The following is a 9,045-nucleotide window of genomic DNA, read 5'->3' as shown; positions in this document are numbered from 1 at the left end:
CAGGCCGATTTCACACTTGGCAGTCGGATAGCTAGGCCCAAGCCTCGCTCTCGCCACGCAAGGCAGATCAAAGTGCCCTGCCACTGCTAAAAAGGCAAAAGGGGACTTAAGTATGCTAATCCCCAGGACAAATATATTTTAATCTTGTTAGAATACAAGTTAATGCTGCAGCTCAGTGGCTGAACTTGGTCAGACTGTAGAGATCCATTTTTATTTTAGCTATGAATGAGGTAGACCTCCTGGTTTATTCATAGGTAGTAAAAGTAAATTTACAAAACGAACTCCTCTTTGGGCTGCCATCCCCCTCACCTAGACCTCGCTTTGCTTGGTGGGGGGTGGGGGGCGCAGGGATCGGGAGGCTCCCAGGACCTGAGGATCCCTGCCACCATTTACCACTCCCCGCGCCTCCCTCTTTCTGCACAGGATCCTGATGGCCAAGAAAGGAACTCGGCTCATTTGACAGAGAAGAAACAGGGAAACTCTGAAATTAATTAAAAGATTCTCCAAAGCAATCTGTTTCCCTTTAGGCCTGAGGTTTGACAACCAAACCAATTCCTTTCTATCGGCCTCCTCACTTTAATTTTTACAATGTCAATTTTCATTACTATTAATTATTTGCTGAGCTCCAACTGTATATTCAGTACTGCCCTGATTAACAAGAAGCTCTCAGGTTCTTGCCACTCCCGAGTTTCAATTCCGATTAGATGTGAATGTGTAAGTCGGACTCGTATGCATATGGAGAATTTAGTTACATAGGGAGGAAGAAAATGTCAGTGTGTCGAGCTGCCCAGCAAATAAAACCATTATGGTAAAATGTGATATATAATTGCAGACGTATCTGTACATCGGTGTGGGGGGGAGAGGAATGAGCGAGCGCGCGCACTTCACCGCACTTCACCGTAAGGTTACAGAAGGTTAAACTGCCCTGCAGAGCTGCCTGTGCATATTGCTGATGGCAGCCATCTAAAAGGTAATTTCTGTCTTGCTGCTCTAGTGTGTGTTAGAATTCCCTCTGCCTCAGGCATAAAACCTGACTCCCAGAAAGCCAGCAGCACATCCCCGCATTCCAAAGACCTGCCTTTGCTCTGGGCCTGGGGGCCCGGCTGACCCTGAGGTTCCCCCAGGAGGCGGTGGAGGGGCTGGCGGGCTGAATGGGGAGGGCAGTCCCCCAACTCCCCCCACCCCCACCCCCACCCTGGGCACGCCCAGGTTTCCAGGACTTGGGAATGTCTGGCTGCCCTAATCCTCTCAAGTCTCCCTCATGTCCCAAAGCTGCTCTGTGATGACTGTAAACACAAAGTCAGTCGGTGGTGGGGCAACTGGGGCCCCAGACCCCAGAAAGGACCGTCCTGGGATGTTCTTCTCTCCCTGCCACTCAGGGTCTGTTCTTTGGCCTTCGTTACCTTGGAAGGCATGCTAGCACTTCCTTTGTGCCCCTGGTCCCAGCGGCCCTGGCTCCCTCATACCCAGCCTATGGCCTTCTGTCTTAAAGCATGACCTGGCCTAACGCCGACAGAGGCCCTGCGTTGTGCCTCAGTTTCCTAAGGCCGAGGTTACAAAGAGCCACCAGCAGAAATTTGTTTTCTCCACTCTGGGGATGGGAAGTCAGAAACCAAGGCCCAAGTGGGGTGGGTGCCTTCCGGGGCATCCCAGGCGGTGAGGTCCTGCACCTGCCCCAGCCTCACTCACCCACGCTTGGGGGTCCCCGGCCTGTGGGTGTGCCACCCCTGTCCCTCCCTCTGTCTCCACAGGCCTGGTCCGTCTGGGGGTCTGCGTCCAGAGCTCTCCTTTTTCTAAGACGCCGGTTATATTGAACTTAGGGAGACACAGATGTGGGGGCAGCCAGGACACGGCATTCAACGTGCATGGTCTTAAACTCCTCCAGCATGAGGCCCCACATGCTGGGCTGGGTTCCTATCACCAGCTCAGGGGCGAGGACCCTGGAAGTGAGCTCCTCCTGGAGGGTGAGTGTGCCTGGGTCTGCATGTGCTGTGGCTCCCCGTGCCACATGGCCTTCCGGCTTCCTCCGCTGTTCTGTGGCGTGGCTGGCACCATCCCTGACTTTGCTTGGGGCCTGGCCAGCCCCCGTCCCTGGGACCTACTGAGACACTGGCCCTCCTGTGGCACAGCTCGTGTGAAGGGGCTTCGTCAGAGCAAAGCACACGGTTGCTACATAGTGACCACCCCTTTCCCCCTCTGTGCTTTGTTTTCCTTGTCTGAAACCCGGAGAGTGTGTATGATAGAAACTGCCACGTACGCTCGTGGGGGGCTTGCCCAGAGACCGCGGGATCAGGCCTGGCCCGGGTGGTCATGCTATGGGCAGGCATCAGCTCTCATTAGGACCAAAGCCTCCTGTTCGTTCCTCTTTGCCAAGGTTACATACGATTTTTTTGGTTGTGCAAGTGTTGCATTGGGAACTCCTGTGTGCTGCCCTCTAGGCTCTTGGGTTTCAGGAAAGTCTCAACCCCTCCTTCACCCTTGAGGGCTCTCTAGGCCATGGGAGGAACCTACACTTGGGAACCAGCCAGACCTGTCTGCGAGTGCCAGCATCCCTGGGCAAATCTCTTGTCTGCTCTGGGCCCTGCTTTCCTCAAAACAGAAAGAATTGTACCCACCTCCTAGGGTGGTGGGCGTTCTGCATGTTGGGGCCTCTCTGCGGAGGCCCCTGGCGCTGTGACCCAGGTGGGAGCAGAGGTGAGCCGTCCTGTGCCCCTGCCGAGTGCTGTCGAGCACATCCTGGGCCCTCAGAGTGATTGTTACTGGGTGGCTGTGTCATCACGCCCCTGCTGTCTCACTAACTTCCCGCGTGAGCATGTCCAGTCTTCACAGGGCAGACCAGGGACATGTGGGACTGTGTGTCTCAGGCTGGGAACTGGAGCCCTCTGAGTGGCAGACGGTGGAGCCTGTCCTTAGGCTCCCAACCAGACACCCTGTGGCCTGAGATTCTATTTCAGGCAAAGGGGAACAGAAGGTGGTTGTTTGGTTAAAGGGCTTTGAGGGCAGCTTTAGCTGGAGACCCCTGTTCTCCACTTTCTCAGAGGCTTGGTGGCACATCAGCTGTGCAGGGAAGGCACATCCCTGGTCTTGGGCTCTGCCTGAGTCCCTCCTCTGGCCACTTCGGGGCCTGCCACATGCTGATGCTGACCACCAACAGCGGGAGCCACGAGCATTTGCCGAATGTTTCTGAGAGCCAGGTGCCACGCAAGGCCTTCACGGGCTGGCTCACCTCTAGGGGGTGAGTTCTATTACTAGCAAGGTTCTGGTGAAGCCCATGGAGGAGGATAAGGGACTCCCAAAAGCCTCCAACCTGGTACCTGGCAGACCTGAGATTTCCTTCCAGGCAGAGGCTTGGCTAATCCAAAGGAGAGCCTCCTCACCGAGATGGAGGCTCCGTGTCAGGACACACATTGGGGAGGGGACTGTGGCACAGACGTGGTACCCCCCAGACATTCCACGGGATTACCCGTGCGTTTCCCAGACTCCCTGGCAGTGAGGTCAGGGATGCCCGATTAGCAATGACCGATGATCCGGGGGCAGAGTGGCCCACTTGGCCCCCTGGGTCTGAGGCCACTAGAAGCAAGTGTGACTTCCCCACATTCTTGCTTTCCTGACCTCAGAGCTCTGGACCCCCCAGGTGACACATGATGTCACAGAGCAGCATGGCCCACATCTCCCTGGGTCCCTACTTGGCTGTGTGGAGCAGAGCCGCCAACCCACTTTGGACATTTGGACGTGGGCTGAGCAGTGGCCTCCCCGTACCCTGTCCCTTACCGCAGGACTCTGGGGACAGCTTGTGCTGAGTCTACTGACTTTGTAGGAGAAAACCGTATGTTTGAACTCATGTGATTGGCTGTATGTCTTGTGGGACCCCTCTGCCCCAAAACATGGTGTTTATATGCTACCCCAAAACTGGAAGCAGTGATGTGGGTTTTTTCCCCTGGCTTTTCAGAGAGCATCCGTGGACCTACCTTGGAGTTTCTGGTCCTTTGCTAGTACAGAGACAGGCGGTACAGAACTGGACTGTTGAGTGGTGTTTGCCAAACTCTGTGTCCCGGCAAGAGCCACCTCTGCCTCAAGGAAGGGGTGCGTTTTTTTTTTTTTTTAATTGCATGAAGCTGCTACGTGCTCATCAAGGTTTGTACTCGACCATCCACAGTGACTGCCCAAAGCAGAAATGCTTGGGAGACTAGTGAAGAAGAGGCCAAGGGAGGCAACCTGTATTCTGTGTGGACAGGAGCACCAGCACCTTCTATTTGTTTTGACATAAACAAGACAAAACTCAGAAGCAGAAGCTACAGTAGCACAAAACACTGCCCAGGAGCCTTGATGGTAGGATTATTCTTCTCTGCAAGGATTCACTCCACTTATCCTCTTTCTCCCCGTCTCCTCCTTGGGTTGAGGGCACTTCCCATCCCCCCAACGCTGAGCTTTGGTCAATAAAACATTTGCAGTAGTCTCTGGCTTCACTTTAGTGCCCTTGTGATATTGGCCATGAGAAGGGGTTGCTTCGGGCAGCCTGGACCCCAGATGAGCACACGTGACAGACCCGAACCCACCCTGAAGCATGGGGACAGAGCCAGCTGATTGGCAATCTGCTGCAGAACTGCCCACAGTGCCTGCCCTGGGTCAGCGGAGCCACATTTTGACCTGCAGACTCATGAGCAGAACGGATGTGCAGCACGCTTGCACCCCACCCCTGAGCTCTATATTATTCAGTCTGCAGCGCTTCACGCACCACACTGGGAATAGCCAGGAATACCCCTTCAAATGTCTTCTTTGCCCACATCTGGAATTTGGGACTGATTCTTTTTTTGAGGGTTTTAAATAAACTTAAATGAAATTCCACTCAATCCCCTCATGTGCGGACTGGGCTGGTGTAGGAGAGGGGCCGTGGGAGAAGCATGCCTTTATTGGCGTGCAGACCCAGTGCTCGGGGCCAGCCTGCACGACGGGGGAGCCAGCCCGTGTCCACTGAAGAGCCAGGACAGGGTCACTTGCATGGCTGTGTAGTGTAGGCCACTACACTGGCTAAGGCTGATATTGGGGACACCCCAGACACGAGAGAGGACTTTGTCGCGAGGCTTGGTATTTGCTTCATTTCTTTGATGCCCCAACCTGAAAGGTCGGAGCATGCCTCCTTCTCACTCCTCCGCAGGTGCAGTCCTGTCAGAAGCCAGGCCCTTCCGGTTATGCCCTATTCCTCCCTCTTGTCCCTCCCTCAGGAGTCCTAGGCATCGCTCCCTCTCTCCCAAGCCCTACACGTCTTCCTCCTCCAGCGTTGGCTCCTCTCACAGAAGGAGAAAGGCTCATCGTGGGACTTGGGGCATCAAGGCCAGGCTGGGAGCGAGCAGCGGGGCCGGAGCAGGTGGGGCATCCTGCGGCCACACGGAGCGCCCAGAGCTCCCACCAGGACCAGGCTGGGAGGGGTGACAGAGCGGAGGGGATGCCTCCTGCCTTCTACAGTTTCTACCTCTGAGGTAAAGTGACAGAGCAGAGAGACCACTCACTGCAGTCCAACCTGGCTCTGGGGCACCCAGACAGAGCTGGCCACAGGGACATATGGGGGGCCTCGTTGTGCCCATGCACCGACCCTCTCTGACAGAGAGGTGATGGGTGCCTGGCCAGCGCCAGCGGGGCCTCCTACAGGTTATAAAGGCAACTTGAAGATGCTGGGCATGCTGAGTCCCAGTGGTTCGTCCTGCTGCTTCCAGCTCTCAAAGCCCAGGCCCGAGGCAGAGCCTGTCCTAGATCGAGAGGAAGGACCAGATGCAGAGAACACACAACACGGTGTAGTGTAGGAAGGACCTCTGTGATGGGAAGTCTGCCCTGGGCACTCAGGAAAGCCACATCGTGGACCGCATCATGGTCCACGAGCTTCCTGTTTGCTTAGAAGTGGCCTGGTCATACCCAAGAGGTTGTGTGGGGCCTGCTCTCCGAGCCCAGGAAATGGCAGAGTCGCCAGGACATTCGGGTCTCCATCCTGCCCGGCTCGGGCCAGCTCAGCCCTGAGTGGACAGTTCACATGCACGTCTATGCCTGCCCTCTGGCCACGGCCCTCAGACCTTGTGGGCGCTGGAGGAAGCATGATCTGTGTCTTAGCGGCATGTTGGCACAGGCCCCTAGTACCCTGACTAGCTCAGGCGTGGGAGGAGGAGGGAAGGGGTGTGCAGGGTGCAAGTACCCCCATCCCAGACCAGAGGTTGGAGGCCAGCCTGAAGCTTTTCTACTTGAGGGGCAGGTAAAAGGGGCTCAGGTTTTGGGCCACAACTTGGTGGTCAGAGAGCCATGGTTGGCCTGAGTGTCCGAGGTCAGAGTGGGGAGGTGGGAGATCTGTACATGCAGGCACGCCCATCAGGTGATAGTTCATGCTGGGATGGGACCATAGAGGCCGACCTCAAGTCACATGGTAACAGGCCCAAAAGGTGGTATTGCTAACCTCAGAACTGCAGGGACAGCTCACCAAGATCATAACAGATGTGCCTAGGGACCCGTTGCAGGGACAGCTGTGAGAGGGCCTACAGGGGTAAGAGGGCTGATGGCTCTGTAGAGGCTTGAGGGCAGACCCCAGCCTGCCAGATGAGCCGAGGGTCCCCAGAGCAGAGTGAGGGAGGCTCCAGACCCCGAAGCCCGGCAGGGGGTAGGGGGTAGGCAGGGCCCTGAGTGAGCACAGCAGTCAGAGAGGGTGATCCATCTGCCCTGGGAAAGCTCACATTATCTGGATGCCAACTTTGGAAGCTGACCTGGGAAGTAGATGTGCATGTACGTGGGTGAGCATGCACATCTGTGCGATATCAGTGTCTGACCATGTGTGATGTGTATAGCCCGCGCATGCCTGCATGTGTGTGATCCTGTGTGTGCCCATGTGTGTCCACACATGTATGTGCATGGTCTCTGTGTGCATGTCTGCATGACTGTGCATGTGTGATCTTGCGTGTGCGCATGTGTCCATGCATATGTGTGGTCCTGCACGTTCCCATGTGTGTATACATGTATGTATGTGTGTGCATTGTGAGTGTGCACACATGCATATGTGTGTATGTATGCATTCATGTGTGCACATCCACAAGTATCTGCGTGTATGCACACATCTGTGTATCAGGTGAGTAAGGTACACGTGGGGGCCAGTTTCTGTTATTGTATTTGTCACCTACAGCTGATTGTTTGGGGACCTGAGGTCCAACCATGGTGTAGTAAACAGGAGGACAGAACCTCTTCTCCCACCAGATTTCTAGGGACTAATCATGCAACTTCTCTGGGTGTGTGAGGTTAGATCCCGGGGGTCAGCTGGGTGTCGGGAGCACCTCATGTCCAGTGGGGATGGATGATCCTCAGTCAGCAGGTCTGGGGTTGGGGGCATCAAGATTGCTAATAGGGACTCAAGCCTCTGAGGCCGTGTCCTGAGAATACCCAGTGCACATTGCCAGGCTGGGGCCCCTGCCCAGGAGCCTCCGCAGACACACCACCAGCTCTGCCCACCAGGCCTCCAACTTTGGGGAAGAGAGAAGAGATCAATCTGGAAGCAATCCCGAAAAATAGGAAGAGTTCCATTTTTCCTCCTACACAATTTCAAATTGTCTTTCTTGTCTGGTTGATTCCCACCAGCAGGAGGCCTTTTTAAACATCCCAAACCTGAGGGATGCTGCACAGTGGCCGCCGTCCTTTACTATCCGCTCGCTAAGCAACTGCACAACGAGAAGACATAATGATGAATTAAGTAATGCTTTTAGATGCAGCAATCACAACGGCATCTACAGATACCAACTTGTATGAACATGAAACACTCCATTTATCCAGTCTGTCAGAACTGCTTAACATAAAATGAATTAATTAATAGTTGTGTCAGTTAGGATGCTTTCAATCAGGAGGAACAGTAAAAGCCAACTCAACCTGGCTTAGACAAGCCCCACAGTTCAGCAGGATGGCATCAGGTAAGGCTTGACCAAGGCTTGCCCGTGTCACCAGGGCTGGTTTCCTTTGTCTTTCCCATTGCCTGCCATGGTGTCAGCTTCATTCTAAACCTTCCTCCCAACATGGATATAAGTTGGCTATCTGCAAAAGTGGGGGTCATGAACCCCCACTCCAGAGCCCATCCTCAGGGAGAGGAACCTCCCCAAAGACTCCCAGTGAACTTTGCTTCGTGGGTTTAAATTGGGTCATGTGATTTCCCTGAGCCAATGATCAAGTGATGTGCTGGCTGATCCACCCAGCCAGGGCCCTCCCTGGAGCTGGGGCCAGGGCCAATCCTCCCACTGTGCACCCAGGTCCTGCGTGGAAGGGAGAGTACAAGGGTAAAGCAGAATGGGGCCGACAGGAGGTAAGGGACCGATAGGCAGGCTCTGCAAACAAGCCTCACCCCACCCTGGGGAGCGCATACAGGTGCTAAGACAGCATCTGCCCTAGGGTGGGGATGGGGGTCCTGCCACTTTGTAGACCTCTTGGTCTCACCCCAGCCCTGCTCCAACCCCTGGCTGAGTCCTGTCGGCTAGTCCCCTCTTAGGACACGTTAGTCTCCTTTTTTTTTAATAAGATTTTATTACTTATTTATTTATTTTGAGAGCATAAGTAGGGGAGGAGCAGGGGAGAAGGAGAGAGAGAATCCCAAACAGACTCTGCGCTGAGCTTGGAGCCAACGTGGGGCTCAATCCCAGGACCCAGAGATCACCATCTGAGCCTAAACCAAGAGTCAGCCACTTAACCGACTGAGCCACCCAAGCACCCCGGACATGTTAGTATCCTAATGTCTCCTCTGGAGATTCTGTTCTTCATCCTCTCCCCTATGGCCTGTCCCCTCCCACCATGTCCACTGTGAGCCCATGCTCGGGGGTCAGTGCAAGGCCTGGGCATCTCCTGCTGCAAGTCTTGACCAGGTGTGCATTTGGGCAGCACTCACCTCTGCTCTGCATTTGTCCAGCAGTGACTTTCAGGGGCACCACTGTCCTTTTGTCCAGCTACTGGCTCCTCCTTGAGCCGTGACCCCAGGGTTCATTGTCCCTGAGACCCCATTTGCATCCCAGGAAGCGAGAAGTCCCCTTACAGTCTGGGCTC

Source organism: Canis aureus, chromosome 15 (genome assembly GCF_053574225.1).
Source record: "Canis aureus isolate CA01 chromosome 15, VMU_Caureus_v.1.0, whole genome shotgun sequence".
In the NCBI taxonomy this organism is placed as follows: Eukaryota; Metazoa; Chordata; class Mammalia; order Carnivora; family Canidae; genus Canis; species Canis aureus.
This window is presented reverse-complemented; position numbering follows the sequence as displayed.